The sequence below is a fragment of the Cucurbita maxima genome, unplaced genomic scaffold (assembly GCF_002738345.1).
Source record: "Cucurbita maxima cultivar Rimu unplaced genomic scaffold, Cmax_1.0 Cma_Scf00106, whole genome shotgun sequence".
Classification (NCBI taxonomy): domain Eukaryota; kingdom Viridiplantae; phylum Streptophyta; class Magnoliopsida; order Cucurbitales; family Cucurbitaceae; genus Cucurbita; species Cucurbita maxima.
Window position 1 is genome coordinate 159,468 of NW_019272122.1, and position 21,852 is coordinate 181,319.

At 32.9% G+C, this 21,852-nt stretch overlaps 1 long non-coding RNA gene across 1 annotated transcript in view; it reads left to right on the plus strand.

The window, feature by feature from the left end:
• The window catches only part of LOC111473156, a 113,877-nt gene that overhangs the window by 8,007 nt on the left and 84,018 nt on the right, over positions 1-21,852 (plus strand). The window lies entirely within an intron of this gene.

The following is a 21,852-nucleotide window of genomic DNA, read 5'->3' on the forward strand; positions in this document are numbered from 1 at the left end:
TAATATAACACATGCGGAAGCAATTTGAATCTTAGGCACTCTTAGAACATCAATTATAGTAAATAACTAGCATGTTCATAAGTATTAAAACTCAAGGTGTTTAAGTACTAACCTTTTGTAGTTCAAATTCTTTTTTCCCCACGAACCGGTTTCGAACCACCACTAGCGTCTTGTCCACTATTCTCCGGCCTTAGAACAGAATTGTGGAATCTGGTGAGTGACTAAACTTGGGAGGGATTTAGTATATATGAAGAGAGTGTGAGAGTTTTTCTCAAGGTTTTTCCAAGTGAGACCTTCTATATACCTTGATCACTCTATTTATAAAGTTATGTTTGCATGTTCATGCAAATTTGAGATCACCAAATTTTGACACTCAAAATTCCACTCAAATGTTTGGGATTATGTGGAGCACGCATGCTTGAGTTAACTAAATTTTGACACCTCATAATTTCACTAATTCAAACATGGATTTTTCCATTAAACGAAGTCAACATTTTGACTTTCTTCATTTTAATTCAATAATTAATTTGAATAATTAATTTTAAATTAAAATAATATTAAATGATTAATTAAAAAATTTAATTAATATTTAACCGTAAATAAAATGTCAATCCCAATAAATACCGAAACATATTGATTATGAATCCCTATTCGTAATTAAAATATTTAAATCTTATTTAAATATCTCCGATTCTCTCTTTTTTTTTAATTCATAATTAAAACAAAAATGCGGTTAAATATATCGTATATATGTAGCACATATTCCCTAATTTGAATTCGATCACTTCGAATCCGATATGAACTAAGAGAGGGACCTAATGGACCTATAGATTATGGGCTCCAAAGGTCCGAGATTAACTGGTTAAACTCATTAACCTTGTTAACCAAGATTTGTCAACTACTAGGACACTCCACTATAGCCTAGTAGTTGCACTCCCCTCATTATAGATATATTTCTGTCTATTTGATATAACCACGATTAGTAAGTCGATCCTTCACAGGTTGTTCGTAACTAGAGATTGGTCAATTTACCATTTTATCCCTAAAGTTACCTCTTGTTCCTTAAGTCTCACTAATCCTCTAATGAACAATTGGTTTGTTGTCCAACCACCAAACTGAATCCCTCTCGAGCCAATGAGAGGGTGGGGCCCCTTGTTCAAGACTTGGAGTAAGTACTTAAGGGAACAACCTCTCTACTATCTCTAAAAGCGGGTAGGAGAGAATTCCATCTTACACCCTATGACCTCAGCTATTCACCCAGTCTTACCCTTGAAATGGAAGGCTCATTGAGTCGGCGAACTGGAGCCACTCTCACCCATAAAAATCTAAGGATAATTCCAAATAAACAGGAGTTCATAGTTAACTCAAGATTATGATCAAGTTACCTAGGTCATAGAATGAAAAAATCAGTCTCAACAGTAAACGACATTATAAAGTGAGAGTGATTTTCTTCATGGTTCTATCTTATGCAATACTCATTGCATAGAACGCCCCCACTCACATGTCTCCACATGTACAATTTAGTGATCACATTGTTTATATCATCTATAAAAGTGGGCCACATTTATAGTGTCCCTAGGATAAGGTACTCAGTCTTATCCATGTACTATAGGTTATTTTAACTATATACTTGAACTTGATCCACTCTTATGTCTTTACATATAGTTCAAGTAATCATAATATATCCAGAGTATTCTTAGTTTATTGGATTTAGATTAATGATCATAAAATTCACTTTATTCAATAACAAGAATAAACATCAGTAATAACTTTATTGAAAATAGAATATATTTTTGTTTACAAACTATGAGTTTTAGGATATAAAACCCAACAGGGAGGTGTTAGAGAACTGCACTGTCACAAAGGGTTGTCGTTCTAGAGCGTCAGTCCGTTGTCGGTCTTTTAGAGTCTTTTGTATTTCATTTTATATTTGTAATTCCTTTTGTAATAATTTGAAACAAACCTTTATCTCTCTTTTGTTTTAATTAAATGGTATTTTTATCTTTTACCTTACTTTTCTTTCCTTTTCCTTTCTTTTTGTTTATTTGTAATTCCTGATTTTTAATTTGATCTGAGTCTAACTTTATTTAGGACCTATCATCGAACTTTCAAGAGTTTTAGAGCTCTTAATTAGCCAAAAAAATAAGCTTCGAAGGGCACGATTCATTCCCGTAAGTAACCACACGGACGAATTTATGAAGTAATACTTGTAGGGTACGCTTGGTTTTGCATGCATGTTAGAGCAAATTATCCCTAGGTGGCTAGATCTAAAGATGCTCTGTACTTATAAAGTTAAATTTATATCCGTTGGACTTGCGGCCTTTATGAGATTTAGTACTCGATGTTTGTATGCTTGCTGGACTATCTTTCTACTGCTTTTATCTGTTCATACTATGTGGGTGGACTCGAGGATTTGTGTATATGCGCTCCGAGTGTTGATGGATGATATTTCCCTGTTGAGCTTGTATGGTTGTATGTGTTGTTACTCATACATAAACTTATGTTGAATGATTGTGTGAACTTAAGATATGATTGATAAGTTGTAGTGTTGAGATATGCCTAGGGTGAACTCTTGTAGGGATTGAGTTGAGTTTAGTTAGGGGACCCTTCTAATGTGACAGTCTATGGTGTCGTGAGCGATGCTTAGAGGGAAGACCCTTTAACCTTGGACTGTTATGGACTTGGAAGTCTTGATTGATTGATTCCGGAAGCCAAGGCCCCTAACTAAATATTTTTAACTACTCTTGAGATTTAGAGTACCACATTAGAACCCCGAGGTGTAGAGAGGTGATGATAAGCGCCAACAATGTTGGATTTTGCATAGCTAGAAGTTCTTCTATAATCCATGCAAACGTTCACAAATAGGTTAGTGTACGTCCTACCTCCTCGTATACGTAAGCTTCTAAAATATAAATATAAGCTCCAAACTCCTTGTATACGTCCTACACTTCCGTTGGTGGTTAGTTCCTATTGGATCATCTGACACCTTTGTTAGTATTTCACAAACATAACTAATTTTCAACTATTTGTGAAATACGACTTAAAATGATCTATTTTACCTTAAACGGGGTCAAAATTAAGTTCAAGAGGGTCAGAGCGGTGTCGAACAGGTCAGAAATAGGTTTTCCAAGCCGAATAAGCCACCGTGGAGCTAATTGAGTTGTTGGAGCCAAGGGCTTTTTGCGCCAAAAGCTGACATGTAGCACATTCAGGAGGTAATGAGAGTGCAGACGATCTCGGGTTGTCGGGGTGCAGTCACGGGTCTAGGCTAAACTTTGTTGTTGGGCCGCGGTTTGTTTCGGTGGGCCTAGGGTTAAATCGTTTGGCCAAGAGGGTTTGGGTTGTAGCTTCGGGTCGCGAGTGAAGAATTTGGCCGAGGCGTGGACCGGGCTAGATCGAGGCTGTCTTTGGGCCGAGGGGTTTTGGGTCACTTGTTGAAGCTCGGGTCGGACTTCGTCTCCCTCACCCGATTACTAGAGAGTTTTGTGACAACTCGATCTCTCTCCTCGATCACGTCGTTCCGACATCCTTTTTCCTCCTTTTTTCTCCGTTTTCGAGTCTCCTCCTCCAAATCCCGTTTATGGTGTTTGTTTCGTTCGTAAGGGCCTAACACTCTAGGATCTAAGAGTATTCAGAAATCCGACGTTCTGTCTTCCTTACCCGACGGTGTACGACGTGTAAACAACGTCGAAATCATCCCCGGTGTGTGTAAAGGTCTCTGGGACTATTTTTGTTGTGTAAATCAGAGGTTTTGACATGGATTTCGTAAGGTTTGGCTTCGTCGGAGCTTTGTTGGTTCCCTCTCTCTCTCTCTCCCTCTCTCCCTTGTTTTTCTCACTATTTTTTCTTCTTGCAGGTGTCTTGGAAGTGGCTGAAGGTCGGGTTTGGTTCTCGTGGTGATCCCGACGTCAGACGCGCTTCGTTGGTCGTGTGCGAACGAAAACTCCGATGTTCACCGAAATTCTCGATCTTGCCGACAACCGCAATTTTTTTATTATTATTTTATTTTTTATATTTGATCCATTAATTGATGATTTAAACTAAGATTTTGGGTGGTAAATTGTAACGACCCTATTTTCCAACTGAAATAGAGTTGCTACCATATGCATGATGTGCCCCTTTTTATGCCAAACCATTTATTTTAAATAGTTCATAAATGTCATGGAATTATACATTAAAAATAAAATCCTTAAACCAAACCAACAACATTTAAGAAATGAAAAATAAACAAAGTAACACAAACTAGGAAAGAAAACAATATCCTATATTAATCTAAGACTAATAAGTAAAATAAAAATGTAGCTACCCTAGTACCGGTTTCATGATCTCTAACACGACGGCGCTATCATCTGTATAAGGGTGTCTTGCCTTTACCTAAAATGTAAAAGTTGTATATGACTCGAGTATTTTAAGAAAGACTCAGTGACTAACCCATTATTGGGCTCATTGAATGCAATCACAGGCAACATGGGATACCTATCCTTTTATCATAGCATATCATGGCCTTAGGCAGCTTTTCCATATGGTTAAGTTTGAATATGTAGTACTTGTCTACACATTTCCCACACATGCGAGCATGAGTCCACTAGGCGAGCTTGCACGCTCCTTAGTCTGGCTTGTTGGACCAACACTCACTAACGGGCTTTTTGTGGAAGAATAGAAAGGGAAAGGACCCTCAATACATCATGGTAACCATAATGTCATAAATCATATATCATATTGTATGTGTCCGTACACATCATAGTGGGGAAGTATCTCATATCACACAAAAATGCATAAAGTTCCATCCAAGTATTGTTTGTTATAATATTATATTATCTAGGTACACGAATAATAATAATTTCTCATATTTTTCATTTTCCCAATCTCTCGATTGTACACTCTATTTCTCCCCCTCTATTTTACTTTGTTAGGTTCACAATTATTTTTGCCAATTTTAATCAATTCTTAAATTACATAGACAATAAAAGATCGATTTCATGTCTCTCCCATCTTTTCCATTAAGAGTTTTAATGGATTCTTGAATTACACACAACAAAAGACAAAAGGAATTTCATATCTCTCATTGTTTACTTGTCTCTGTATTTATTCAGTTTTTCTTAAATTTTGTTTACAATTATCTTTGACCAATTTTAAACAATTTTTAAATTATATTGAGAATAAAAGACAAAATTTCATCTCTCATTTTTTTACTTTATGTGTTTCTCTAGTTTTTTTTTTATTTGGTTCACCGTTTATCTCTCGCCAATTTTAATCAATTCTTATTTCTTTTTCACTATTTTAATGTTGGATCTTCATTTTCTATAACCAATAAAATGATAACAAAAATCTAAATAATTGATACACTATAAAAGAGAAGAAATTATGAACTTTTCTATTGATCTCCTCTTGTTAAATTGGATCTACTTTTCTTTTTCTCTTTCAAGTAAATCAGACTATCTTGTTTAATTTTTTTACTAAATTTAAGGCAGAAACACTTTCATTTAAACTTTCATAAAACGTCACCTTCATCTTAAAACACAACCATTGACGTACGTGGTTTGAAAACACCTTTAAAAGACGACACAACAAAAGACTAAACAAAATAAATAAACATTTAAATTAAAGACATCTCATTCTAGCCTAAGTGTATGAAAATAAATACGACTACCCTATGCATGTTTCACGGTCTCAAGTTGCGATGCCGTCGTCAACTGTACACGAATGTCTTGCCTTAACTTGAAACAGAAGTGGCTTAAGTATTTAAATACTATTGTGGCTTTAAATGCAAGAACATGTGAATGCAATGACAGGACCTATCTTTTCAGTCTATTTTCCTTCAGTACTTTTCTAACGGGTAACTTGGATGTGTACCATATACTCTACGCACAACCCATACGTGTGAGTATGGACTCACCAGTCAGTTCGCACACTGCTGGGCCACTTTCCTTGTCGTGTGAGCATACTCTAGGAGCTACTTAAACTGGACACCGTTAGAATTAGTAACCATCACGACAACATTAGGTTAAACATAATGTTTGTTTTCCTACCTGACAGTCGTAGCATTATGATAAACATAATGAACGTTTTTCTGCTTGGTCATCGTAGCATTATGATAACCATAATGATTTTTTTCTGCCTCGTAACGTACATGTTCGTACTATCGTGAAGGGTAAGGGGTATCCCCCAATGCACGAGCACACAATAATGCATGAGGTACCAACATTTTTCCATTTTCATTATCATTTAATACAACCCCGCTAGCATATCGTACATATCATATCGTTTCTCATATCATTTCACATATCATTTATCATATCTTTTATGCATACGTCGAAGTTGTATTTTATGTTAGTTCGTTGTTTTGCATGTCAATCATATCATATCATTCAAATTACATAAATATTTCATATCAAAACATTTTATGCTTCGAGACTGAACAATTTTCATCATGTACACATCATACCATAACATATCGCATCACAAAATATCATATCATAAACATGTCAATTATCACATATCTCACATCATAACTTATTTCATATCATTTTCATATCCATCATTCACATGTCATATCATAATCATATCATATCTTAAACCCTTCGTTGTCATATCGTTCCCTAACTTATCAATAGCTTTAACATTCTTATATGTATCATAATCATACCATTACATGAATGTACCTTAGTCATATCATTACAGGAACGTATCCTAACACCATCGTTCTATCAATCTATCATAATCCTTACTTTTAGAGTAATCCTAACGCTATCGTTCTATCGTTCAATGTCCATAGACTATACATGTATTAGAGTAATTTTAAAGCATCATTTTAAGTATTCTTAAATGAATTTTTTTGAAACTCGGAATTTCTATATTTGTGTTGATTGGAAAATGACTTTAAAATTCATTTTTCTCATTGGACTTGGTGGAAAGTAAATGAATTTAAATACATAATTTTATTAAAAGTTCAAAATATTTTTATGATTCTGATGTTTACCGTAGAGAAAATTCTTGATTGTTTTAGAAGTTCTTTAACATGTAAGACCGTTGACAAAAATAATTGTAAGATAAAAAATTAGTTTCTATAAATTTTAAAATTTTGTTATAAAATTGAGATAGTAATTATAAATTCTAATGTATTTATTATCTTGAGGTTGCAACATTATTGTATCACAATTTTTTTTTTTTTTTTTAATTCAGGCACTCAAACTTAAGTAAATCTATCTCAATGTATTTTTGCAATATTTTTTTATTTCATAGGTATAGTTTATTTAAACTAATCATTTTTATTGTTTTTTATTTTGATGATCTTATCTTTTCCTTATATTTTCTTTACTTATAGATTAATCAATTCACAAGAAGAAGGATTGGAATTTAGTTGTATTTAGTTATGTAATAAGGTTAGTTATGTTAAAATGTTACAATTTTCTCTTGTTATTGTTGATAACTATTTTTAAAATTATTATAGATTGATTTGTGTCTCTAGGTGAACTTTTAATATTTTTTACCTAAAATTATATGGAATAATTATGAATTGTGGATAAATAATTTTTTTTAATTTTTGTTAGAGTTGACAACCCGATAACCCAACCCGAAAGTAGAGGGTTGGGCTGTGAAAATTTTTGGGTTGGGTTGTGTTACCAATCCAACGAACCCAAACTTTTGGGTTGGGTAAAAAAAAAATCCCCCAACCCAACTCGGACTATGTACACCCCTACTTTTTATCTCGGTTTATTTCCTTCTTCGTAGTTAGTTTTAGCCAATTTTTTTTAATGAATTCTTACTTCCTCTGTCCAAATGGCTACGACATTTCCTAAAACTCATACATGGTCCAAAAAGGAAGATTACTTAACTCATACATTTCCTTACCTCATACATTTCCTTACGCTCCTCAATGTCAAAATGCTAGATGACATACCACACACCTTGTGCCTATAAGTCAACATGCATCTTTATCGACCATGCTGCGTAGTTACTCTTTTTGAGTAACGGGTACTGGAGCGTTGCACTCCCATCCTTTCCACTCTTTATCGTTGTCACTTCTCCTCCGATGAATTTATATGGTGACGACATTTGTTTCACCATCTTGGGAGCTCTAATTCCAAATGTTGGAAATAACCCATGGTCAAAATATTTCAAAACAAATAACTGAACTAGAACAATTTGAGAGGAGAGAGTTCTTGAATAGAGGAATCTTAAGCTTTTATGCTTTTCAATTATTGTTGTGAAAATAACATACATATCATGAGTACTAAAAGTGGAGAAAGTACAACGATCTCCTAAACTTTCTCATCAAATTAAGAAATTGCTCACAAATCTTACTAAGTAAAAACTAATAATTTCCCTAAACAATTATCCTAAAATTAATGTAGGTTAATAACTTCTTTTTCTAAGTGAAACTTATTAACTCACAGTTATAATAAATTTTTTTAAAAACACACCTCTTTTATCTTACTGTTTTATTTATCATACTAAAGCATTTTACATTGGATTCCTAGTTCTTGCCCAAAAGATCTCTACTACATATTTGACAATGCATGATATATTACTCTACCTAATAAAACTCATGCCTCTAAGGTGCATGGACATCATTCAAAATTATATGCATACAGCAAAATAAAAATAACCACAAAATATGGATACATGCTTCTAAGTAAGACATTAAGGTTGTAAAGGGTGTGTTCAAAGAATTTTCTTGTCGTTATGCACCGTTAGAGGAAGCGTTCTCTTCCTCTTCTATCACATGTGAAAATTTGACGTGACCTTTCTTTAAAAATTTCCTCCAAAAAAACTTGGAAATACTTCTGCGGTAAATCTACTATCTGTCCAACTATTTTTGCTACAAGTCTACTATCTGTCTACCTACTGCTGTATGTTTGCATGTCTGCTGCAACATTTGATTTATGATGTGTAGCAGCCCCTCTCTTGTCACCATTGTTGTCTTTTCATTTCAAGCTTACCCGAGAATGCACAATGATTATTTTCTATCAATTTCTTTTTTCCATATGGATTTTTTTCTTGGAGGGGTTAGCAAATTTTCTAGGACGAATTTGGATCTCTCCATTCTAAAAATTCTTCTTTGTTGTTCGTGTCATTGCATATTATTGCATGAAAAGGTGTACATGATTTTAAATAAAATAATACCAAATGCAAATGAAGATGAACAAGAAACTATGTGGCAACCTGCACTACACGAAAATAAGATTTATCATCGATGACATCCTAATGCACTAAAACCAATTGGCCTCCCTAATATGTTGAAATTAACCACATCCAAGTACGATTAATTCTCATACAAAAGTTGACTACCTTTCGTTGGGGCATGCAAGTTGTTCACGACAAAGAGTAAAAATAATGACTAGAAAAAAATCTATCATTCCAAGGAAAGTAATGCAACTATGCAAGTGCATAAATAAAAAGAAAAAAAAAAACTAACTTGGTTTCCTTGGAGCTTGTTACCTGTTTACCGTTTGTCAGCTCCTTTTTCCTCAATTCTTTTTTTCAGTTATCCATTGTCAAAGAAATAATTTTATGGGTGGAAATAATATTGTGAAATCTATCCTCTATATATCAAATAGCTCTACTTATAAGAAGTAGTTCAAGGATATGTTCTCAATATATGACTTTATTGATGAATTTTTTCTTTCCTATAATTCCAGTGATTACACATATCTTACGAGTTCATCCAATTCTAATTGTTGTTTAGTGCAATTATTCCAATTGTTGTCTTCTTCTTGTCGCTGTTTTCAACTATCAGCTACTGGATTCTTTGTCAATTTATAAATTGTTGATCGATTCTCTACTATTGCTGAATATTTTATGTTGTCATTGATATTAAATTCTATTTGTTAATCATGCATTTTCAACATTATAGTTCTGTTGTGGACATCTACAATTGTTCTTCTAGTTTTCAAAAATGCTCTCTCCAAGATAATTGGTATTCATGGTTCGCTTCATAATCCAAAATGATAAAACCTGCTGGGTATATGAACTTGTCCACTTGAATTAGAATATCTTCTATTTTTCCTTCTAGATGAGTGAAAGTTCGGTCTGTTAGTTGGAGGATGACATTTGTTGATTGTATAAGACTTGTCTCTTCCATGAGACGTTTTGATAGTTTTTCCACCCTGAATTATAGTCTTTGAGAAGGGATTATTTTTTAGATGCCTTATTAGCTTGATTCTTCACATAAAAAATTGATGTTAGATTACTAGACGTTAATCAAAACTTTGTTCTTCTCCACAATATACACAAGATTCAGCTGCTGTTTGGGTCATTACAACAGCAACTTGGACGGGTGCTTTATTCATGGAACCTTCTCCCAATGCTAGATTTTGTAGAATATTAGTCACCGAAGCTAATTAAGCGTTGATAGAGGATAAAGCATCAACTTCAAGTACTCCTCAAGTCTTCTTTTCTGGATTGCTTCTCACATCAGCCAATTGACAATTATTAATCAAGCGTTGATTGCCAATTGCTCCCCATGAACAACTTCATCATCATACTGTGCGCGTCCCCGCTCATCATCATTAGTGGAGAATTATCCCGATATATATGAACACACAAAATGCACGAGATCCCCACAGTTTTCATTTTTAAATCATTTTTAAGACACAACACTATACACCATTCACTTATTATTCTAAGTAACATGCATGCATTGGCATTCATATATTCATCATCATTAACATTAACTAGGGTTGTGTCTTTGAAAACTTGTCGTCATAATGCATTGTGGCATTTAATACATGCACAACATCTTAATATGGAAGATTGTCATATTAAGGCATTTTATCATCATACGTCTCATCATCTTATTATTATGCATCATCGTCATCATGTCAACATCATGTACATCATCACATCATCATATAACATCAACACATCATCATTTAACGTCATCACATCATCATATAACATAAAGCATAAATGACACGTGCAAGGGCCACTGGACACGTGTCGTCATACATAAGACAAGTCTTCCGACCGAGCCGACAAAAAGACCACTTACCTGATTAGCTTAAGTTGTTGTCATAAATTTATCGTTAATGAAAGTTTGATTCTGTCTTTTGAAATCCAAGTTAACCTACGTGTGCTCATAACATCAGTTTCAAGTTCGAACTTTCATGTAACAAGTTTATAGACGGAGTTAACCATTTTTCTAGACGATATAAGCTACTGTCATATAAAAGAATTTGATGAATTTATTTTATGTTAGAGTATTATCTGCTTTCTAGTCCTATGGTATTTCAAATTCAATTATTTTTCCATGGTTTATCCTTTATAATTCTTATTCTTAGAAGCTAAGTTGTGTTTGACCCTAGACATCAAAATTGACAATTCTATTCCCCTCCTTTTTCTTTTAATTTTATTAACAATTATCTTTATCCCATTTTAATCCAACAATAAAAGGCTTCCATTTTTTATTCTCCTTGCTTTTAATTCTTTTTGTAACTATCTTTCAACAATTTTAATGATTTTTTTTTCTCTGCTTGTTTTTTTCTTTTTTTTCTTTTTTATCTTTATTCAATTTTAATAGATTCTTCTTTTTTTACCATTTTAATGTTGTTGATCATGATTTTCTAAAATGATGGTAAAAATCTAAATAATTGAAATAGAGTAAAAGAGATAGAAGATCTAAAATTTTTTTTTCTCTCTCAATTAAACCGGTATAAAGTCTTGTTGTTTTCCTTTTTCTCTCTCACATTAAATCTTACTATTTTTTCTTTTCTTTTTATGGCCGATCAGTGATCATTATGTTGTTAGAGGAGGTGTTGCAATAAAATAAAATAAAGGTGAATTTGAACTTAAAATTCTCCTTTTATTTTTTTTACATTTAATTTGATCGAAATTGTAAAATAATAATAATAATAATAATAATAATAAATCAAAATTGTTGTAATTTTAAAACTATAATATTTTTTCATCCAAATATTATTACAGAAGTTCTCTTCAATAAATTAAAAATATTAATACTATTTTTGAAAATTTATGAATATTTTTAAAAGTGAAATAAAGTTGTATTTATATAATGATAAACCTATTATTAAAATAAAAGTAGTGATCATAAGATTTGTATGTTACATTATTAAACAGCTTGAATTAAAAATGTTCATCTCTTATTGAGAATATCTCTCTCATCAATAGCTTATCTTCTCTAGCGCTGTTGATCTTCTGTACAGTCTTCACATCACTCCATTGGTTGCGGCGGAGGGGGTGGAGAGGGGAAAAGAAACGCCGCCGGGGGTGGCGGAGAGGGGAAGAGAAATGCCGCTGGAGGTGGAGATTTAAATAAGTTTCGCGTAGGTGGTGGCGGAGAGGGGAAGAGAAATGCTGCCGGGGGTGGCGGAGAGGGGAAGAGAAATGCTGCCGGGGGTGGTGGAGAGGGGAAGAGAAACGCCGCCGGAGGTGGAGATTTAAAGAAGCTTTGCGTAGGAGGTGGCGGAGAGGGGAAAAGAAACGCCGCCGAAGGTGGCGGAGAGGGGAAGAGAAATGTTGCCGGGGGTGAAGATTTAAAGAAGCTTCGCACAGGAGGTGGCGGAGAGGTGAAGAGGAACGCCACTGGAGGGGGCAGAGAGGGGAAGAGAAATGTTGTCGGGGGTGAAGATTTAAAGAAGCTTCGCACAGGAGGTGGCGGAGAGGTGAAGAGGAACGCCGCTGGAGGGGGCGGAGAAGTGAAGAGGAAAGTAGAAAGAGATCTACGGGAATGGTTCAGGTCCGATGATGAGTCAGCAATGGCAAGAAATGGATGAGAGAAAAGTGGAAAAATGAATAGCATAAATAACACTAAATCATTCATTTTTTGTTGTTTCTTTTTGATGTTTGGTGATTATAAAGATGGTATGAAGATCCACACCCAATCTAAAAAAATTTATGGGAATAATATACCTTTTCAAATAGTAAATACTAAATTTGTTTTTTAAGAAATAGTAAAAAAAAAAAAAAAATAATATACCTTTTCAAATAGTAAATACTAAATTTGTTTTTTAAGAAATAGTAAAAAAAAAAAAAAAATAAAGAAATTTAAATTAAAAAAATAGTCTAAAGTTTGGGAATGAGTTGTGAGGGTGGAGAGTTAGATGAAATTTCATTATAACTAGATTTCAAATTAAATGAAAATATTTTCATTCTAGAATTCAAATTAAAGTTGGATGAAGTTTTTCTAAAATAAAATAGATTAAAATGGTTAGATATCTTTTTTTATATAGCATAATTAGTTTCCCAAAATCATTTGTTACCAATAAATTAGTCACCAAGAGGCGTATCCCAACGGGACCAAATCCAACAACATCTCCCAAAACGCCTCCATTGGGTCTAGGAGTTGAGAGGCGTGTCCCAACTGGCCAAAAACCAACAACATCTCCTAAAAGCCCTCCCTCAAATTTAGGTACCAATAAGTGTCCCAACTGGCCAAAAACCAACAACATCTCCTAAAAGCCCTCCCTCAAATTTAGGTACCAATAAGTCTGTCCCAATAGGACCAAATTCAACAACATTCCCGAAACACCTCCGTTGGGTCAAGGCACTAAGAGCCGTATACCAACTGGCCCAAATCCACCAACTTCTCCTGAAAGCCCAGCCTCAAGTTTAACCAACAAGTGGCGTGTCCCAATAGAACCAAATCCAACAAGATCTCCCAAAACGCCTCCATTGGGTTTAGGCACTAAGAGGCGTGTACCAACTGACCCAAATCCAGCAACATCTCCTGAAAGCCCTCCCCCACATTTAGGCACCAAGAAAAATGTCCTAACAAGACAAAATTCAGCGACATCTCCCGAAACGTCTGCATTGCCTCTAGGCACTAAGAGGCGTGTACCAAATGGCCCAAAACCAGCAACATCTCCTGAAAGCCCTCCCTCAAGTTTAGGCACCAAGAGGCGTGTCCCAATTGGACCAAATCTAGCAAAATCTCCCGAAAAGCCTCAATTGGGTTTAGGCACCAAGATGCGCATTCCAACTGGCCCAAATCGAGCAACATCTCCTAAAAGCCCACCATTAAATTTATTATGATGCCTCCTAACAGTAGCAAGCTTAATTAGGTTCTCGATGTATTACAAAGCCTCCTAATGAGATGATTCAACTTTAGGGTGACAGACTCTAATAATGGGCGTAAAATAGAATAATTTAGTCTTAAAATCTTTTTATTCTAAAACTTTGATAATAATATTTCTTTACCTTATATTCAAAATCTCCATTACCTATGAGCATATAATTTTAATTCTACCTCATTGATTAACATTTATAATTTAACAATTATGGACATAAATATAAAAGTTAATTGGAGAGACTTCAGCTTTTCTCCAAAAAAAGAAAAAAAAGAATTAAAGGATAAAAAAGTTAGAATATTTTTTAATATGACAGCACATACAATTTATGAGATATTATTGAGATATTTTTAGATAATTTTAATTTTACTTTCATATATAACTAATATAAGTCCCAAATAAATGAAGAAAAAAAAAGAATACGTTAAAAAAACCTCACCTCACACTTCTCTCCATAAGGTCTCATCCCTTTTCCAAACTATCTCTTGTCAACCAAGTCGTGGTCATGCTAGAATAGGCTACAATATAGGTTTTGCAAAAATAACCCCTCACACCTGAATATCAAGTTATGCAAAAAAGAAACCGAAGTTAAAATTTGAGGAAGAAAGGCATTTTATGATAAAAGCATATACAAAAAAAAAAAATGTCTAAGATTTGAGGGAGAAAGGCATTTTATGATAGAAGCATATCTAAAAAAATATTAGATTGCTAAGCTATATATTAGATTTTTTTCTTTTCTTTTATTTAATTTTATTTTCAGAAAACAAGGCAATTATAGCTTAGATCTTCCCCTACCACCATTGCAATTAGGTATATTATGTAGATTATCACACTCAAGAATTTTTTATAGATATTTTATTTAAAAACTAAAATATATTCACTCTTAGAATTGGAAAATGCTTCCACATACAATATTTAAAGTAAACCAGGTGAAAACATATTTAAAAATAAGGTTTAGCAACACCTAAGTAGAGTCAACCATGCATGAGTTATTTATCTTTACCTCAATAACATGGTAAACATCATAATTGACTTCACTCTTAGAATTGGAAAATGCGTGCACATACAATATGTATCATGATTGGTGGGGCCTAATTTTTTATAATTGTTTTTTGGGTTCTACTTTCTCTTTCGAGTAGGGTTGGGTGAACCCTCTAGGTGGGCTCGTTAACATATTCCCTAAGTTTGACTATGGGCTAGCGTGCTCACGCTTCTAAAAACTAACAAAAAAAGAGGAGAACACGAATAATATCGAGGTATATGTATTCATTCATAACATGTTAGAGAACTAATTCATAATCATTGACATACAACATGCACGAAATCTCAAAATAAAAATCATGGTTCAATGAGATGCTGCATATAATATTTCCATACTTATCATGAAGTAAATTACAATGAGACGTATGCACAAGAAATATATGTTTTGTCATTTCGCTTCTCCTCCAACATTTCTCTTCCTCGGCAAATTTTTTTGCTCAAATCATAGATATCATCAAAAGTACCATTTAGGGTCACTTGACAATTTTAAAATATATAAAGAATGTTCTAGTTCATGCAATGTTCGGGCATCTCACGCTCGCGCTTCCTTTTTTCTTTCATATTAAGGTCTTCGACATATTGTGCACTTACGACTTCTCCAAATACCATGTCATGGAAGTTGAAGCGTCCCGTTTCAATCCCCAACAACTTCTCCAAATACCAACATCGGTTGAATCCATCGAACTCACATTAATGGCCCAAGTCATTTGAAGTCAGGTGAGACAACATGAATCCCGAAAGTTTTTTTTCCTAATTTATCAATTTTCTCTAAAAGAACTTTGACGATTACAATATGCTACCTTGCTACAAACATATCATTATTAGATAGTAAATTGTTTAAAGATGGAAATATGTTTACTGACAGCTATTACTACATTTCTCAATTATTTATTTATTTATTTATTTGGTGCGTATGAAATACTATTCGAATTTTATATAAATAAATAATAGTTTTAACAATTATTATATTAGTAAATTTTAGATAATTAATGGTGGGTAGTTAATTTATTTTTTATTAATTCAAATTATCAAATTTTAGGATTTTGAGTTCAAGGAAGAAAATAAATATATAAATAAGGAAAGAGAAGAAGATTTCGAAACATAGGCTAGAGAAAGAAAATAGAAAACGATTAACAAAAATAGACCATTATTAATATGGGAATAGAATTAAAAAATTTATTTTATTTTATTTTAATTCTAATTCTATTTTTAAGAAAGGTGAGCACTTAGATCTTCTCCTTGAATTTATAGCCTAGATCTTTCCTAATTTTATTGCAATTATGTATCTTCCCTAATTTCTTGCAACTACGTATCTTCTCTAACAAAATTAGGCAATGGGAATAGAATTAAAAAATTTATTTTATTTTATTTTAATTTTGTTCTTAAAAATCACACCAATTATGTATCTTCCGCAATTCTATATCTTTCCAAATTTTGTTGCAACATTTAGGCAATAGAATTAAAGAATAAAACAAAATAAAATTACAAAAGACAAGAAACTATCATGCATGTTAAAACAATTCTATCTATTTTTTTTAACGGTAACACCAACCATTAGTAATGATAGAAAATGAAATTTTTAATAAAAATAGAATGATATAGATATATAAATAATATTCCAAAACTTTACTTTTACAAAAACTCTAATTTTCACATAAAATCTAACACATCTAAATTTGTAAAAACTTGATCTGGGAGGATTCCTAAAGCACAAATAGTGACTCAAAATAAAGGTAACATTGCACTTTCAGATTTAAAATTATATGGAAATATTTTTAACAAGATTCTAAATTAGATGAAAATATTTTCATTCTAGAATTAATATTAAAATTGGGTGAAATTTTCCTCAAATAAAATAGATAGAAATGATTAGATGTATTTCTTACCAGACATAATTAGTTTCCAATCATTATAAACAGTAAATTGTTTAAAGATAGAAATATATTTTACACAACAGCTATTACTAAATTTCTAAATTAGTTGTTCACAAAGAGATTATATAAAGTTGTGATTTCATAGTTATAATACTTGTGTGAGGAAAAAATGGGTTTGCTTAAAGATGTCAATATAGTTTATGCCTTCTTGTTGATCTCTCTAGTTGCTATTTTGTCCAATCTCAATGGTCTCGAGGCAAAGTGGAATGAGAGTGACAATGTGCTTTCTTTGGGTCTCAAAAGACGTGTACCAACAGAACCAAATCGAGCAACATCTCCTAAAAGCCCTCCCTCAAGTTTAGGCACCAAAAGGCGTGTCCCAACTGGACCAAATCCAGCAACATCTCCCGAAACGCCTCCATTGGGTCTAGGCACAAAGAGGCGTGTCCCAACTGGCCCAAATCAAGTAATATCTCCTGAAATCCCACCCTCAAGTTTAGGCACCAAAAGGCGTGTCCCAACTGGACCAAATCCAGCAACATCTCCCGAAACGCCACCATTGGGTCTAAGCACCAAGAGGCGTGTACCAACTGGCCCAAATCCAACAACATCTCCTGAAAGCCCTCCCTCAGATTTAGGCACCAAAAGACGTGTCCCTACTGGACCAAATCCAGCAACATCTCCCGAAATGCCTCCATTGGTTCTAGGAACTAAGAGACGTGTACCAACGGGCCCAAATCCAGCAACGTCTCCTGAAAGCCCTCCCTCAAGTTTAGGCACCAAAAGGCGTGTCCCAACTGGACCAAATCCAACAACATCTCCCGAAACGCCACCATTGGGTCTAGGCACTAAGAGGCGTGTACCAGCTGGCCCAAATCCAGCAACATCCCTTGAAAACCCTCCCTCAAGTTTAGGCACCAAAAGATGTGTTCCAACTAGAGCAAATCCAGTAACGTCTCCCGAAACGCCTTCATTGGGTCTAGGCACGAAGAGGCGTGTCCCAACTGGCCCAAATCCTGCAACATCTCCTGAAAGCCCTCCTTTAAATTTATTATGAGTCCTCGTGGTAGTAGCGAGTTTAATTATTGTCTATAAAGATGTATTACAATGAGGTCTCTAATGTTCTATCTTCTATCTTATGAGATGATCCACCCATATGACAAGAGACTCTAATAATGGGCATGAAAAGAATAATTTAGTCGTAGAATCTTTTTAATCTAAAACTTTTATAATAAGATTTCTTTACCTTTTATTCAAAAGCTACCTTAACGAGGAAGATATAATTTTAATTTCTACATCATTCATTAACATTATATAATTTAACAATCATCGACATAAATTGTAACATCCGATCTCCGACGAGAAACTGAAAACCTAATTTTTTCGCTTTAAGTTGAAGATCCAACATTTTATTGAGGAGCTTAGAGACCGAATTTTGAGAAGAGGTAGAAGAGAAAAATGCTTAGAAATATCTCTGAAACCCACAAAAATATAAAAAGAAAAAATTGTCAAACTCAACTAGATCTCTTCACAAATTAGAAAAATGGCCATAAGGAGTCCTATTCCATCCGAGATCTCTTCTAAAATTCTTCACAGAACCTATAGCCTAATAAATTAATAATAATTATAATTAAAAAAAAAGTAACCCATCCTTCTCTCTCCACCAATTTCTCACATCTCTATCCCCAAATTTCTCTCTGAATGACTAGTCTGCATAGAAAAAAAAATAGTAACTTATTGCCAACCTCTCTCCTTTGATCTCTCACCACTCCTTTCTTAAGATCTAAAAAAACAAACGGATCAAAAAAAAAAATCTCTCCTTTGATCTCTCACCACTCCTTTCTTAAGATCTAAAAAAACAAACGGATCAAAAAAAAAAATTAAGCACATCTAAGGGTAGAGATTAAACTATAAGAATTTTGTATGAGTTTTAGGAAATGTCATAGCCATTTTTAAAGAGGAAGTAAGAATTCATTAAAAGAAATTGACTAAAACGAACTATGAAGAAGGAAATAACCGAGATGAAAAGTAGGGATGTACATGGTCTGAGTTGGGTTGGGTTGGGTTGAGAGATTTTTTTGACCAACCAAAAGTTCGGGTTGGTTGGATTGATAACCCAACCCAACCCGAAAATTTTCAAACCAACCCAACCCAACCCGAAAATTTTCGGGTTGGGTTGTCAGGTTGTCAACTCTAAAAAAATATTTAAAAATTTATTTATCCACATTTCATAATTATTCCATAGAATTTTAGGTAAAAAAATATTAAAAGTTCAACAAACACAAATCAATCTATAATAATTAAAAAAAAAAAAATTATCAACAATAACAAGAGAAAATTGTAACATTTAACATAATTCAAGGTTATTATAGAACTAAATACAACTAAATAGGGATCTTAAGGAAATGATAGATCATCAAAATAAAAAAAACAATAAAAATGATTAGTTTTAAGAAACAGTTTTATGTGTTAAAGAACTCCTAAATTAATTAAGAATTCTCTCATGAATACTAAAAGTTGATCCAGAAGCTATAGTAAACACGATAGAAATATACTAAACAACTTTTGATAAAATTATTTATTTAAATTCATTTACTTTCCACCAAGTCGAATGAGAAAAATGATAGATGGAAAGTAAAATGAATTCTAAAGTAGTTTTCCAATCAACACAAGTATAGAAATTCCGAGTTTCAAAAAATTGATTTAAGAATACTAAGAAAGCAATATGCTTTAAAATTAAGCATTGTACGATAAAACGATAGTGTTAGGATGACTCTAAAAGTAAGGATGATGATAGATTGATAGAACGATAGTGTTAGGATACGTTCCTGTAAGAATATGACTAAGGTACGTTCATGTAACGATATGATTATGATAGATATAAGAATGTTAAGGCTATTGATAAGTTAGAGAGCGATATGACAACAAAATGTTTAAGATATGATATGATTATGATATGATATATGAATGACGGATATATATATATACATATACATATATTTTGTGATTTGATATGAAAATGATATGAAATATGTTATGGTACGAGATATGTGATAATTGACATGTTTATGATATGATATATTGTGATGCGATATGTTATGGTATGATATGTAAATGATGAAAATTGTTACATCTGAAAGCATGGAATGCTATGATATAATATATTTATGTAATTTGAATGATATGATGTGATTGACATGCAAAACGACGGACTAGCATGAAATACAATTTAGACATATGCATAAAAAATATGTGAAATGATATGAGAAATGATATGATATGTACGGAATGCTAGCGGGGTTGTATTAAATGATAATAAAAATAGAAAAATGTTGGGACCTCATTTCTTATTGTGTGTTCATGCATTGAGGATACCTCTTACCCTTCATGATAGTACAGACGTGTACGTTATGAGGCAGAAAAACAATCAATATGGTTATCATAATGCTACGATGACCAAGCAGAAAAACGTTCATTATGTTTATCATAATGCTACGACTGTTAGGCAGGAAAACAAACATTATGTTTAACCTAATTTTGTTGTGCTGGTTACTAGTTCTAACGGTGTCCAGTTTAAGTAGATCCTAGAGTATGCTCGCACGACATGGAAAGTGGCCCAACGGTGTGCGAACTGACTGGTGAGTCCATACTCGCACGTATGGGCTGTGTGTAGAGTATGTGGTACAAGTCCAAGTTACTCGTTAGGATAGTACTGAAGGAAAATAGACTAAAAGACAGGTCATTACATTAGCATGTTCTTGAATTTTAACCTCATATTCTCCATCAAAATTAATTAACCATCTCCTAGAATATTGGGTATCTAAATGGGAGGATTTTTATCTAAATTTGTCCAACCTTATAGGGGAGTTTTCATAAAGCACAAATGGTGACCCAATAAATATAGTAAAATTTTAGTGAAGTAAAACAAATATTTAAAGCATATGTACTTACTTATTATGTATATATTTAAATTATATCAAAATAGAGTTTATACATAATTTTTTAGAGAAAAATGGAAGGTAAATCTCAATTTTTATTTAAAATTTTAGAAGATTATATTTTTGTTGTTTTAGAAATCAAGGGTAATATTGATTGAGACAACTCCTCCCCCAAATATCTCTCCTCAATTCAATACCTACTGTGACTGACTATTAGACAATTTTGCTAAAAAGAAAAAAAAAACAAAAAATAGTAAATTTCATAAAAGAGATATTGTTATTCTTTTAAAAAGAAAATGAAACGGAACAGTAAAAGTATAATTTATTCTAACTTTTATAATACGATTTGTTTACCTTTTATTCAAAAGCTCTCTTGCCTATGAAGATTAACATTATATAATTTAACAATCATGGACATAAATTGTAACACCCGATCTCCGATTAGAAAGATGTGTCTTCTCATTGATATTGATATCTTTTAAATAGGATACAAGCTAACAATAAATGAGGAAAATATAAAATAATTAAATACTGAAAATAAAATAAAATATACGGTAAATCAAATCATAAATAAAGAATATTAAGTTATAATATTTAATTTATATTTTATAAATAATATATACTCTAAATATTATATCTCAATAAACCCAAAACCTAATTTTTTTTCCAAGTTGAATTTCCAGATTTGATTTAGGGACCGAATTTTGAGATGGGGTAGAAAGAGAAAAATTTTTAGAAATAGAAAAATATAAAAAGAAAAAAAAATGGTGGAAAATTAGAAAAATTGTCAAGGTCAACCCGAGTCGAGATCTTTTCAAAAATTAGAAAAATAGCCACAAGGAGTCCGATTCCAGTCGAGATCTCTTAAAAAATCCTTCACAGAACCTATAGAAAGCATTCTACACCATTGAATTGTCCAAAACCGTCAAGGAACGAAGAAAATCCATATGTAAGTTCTTGAATCGTTGTTTT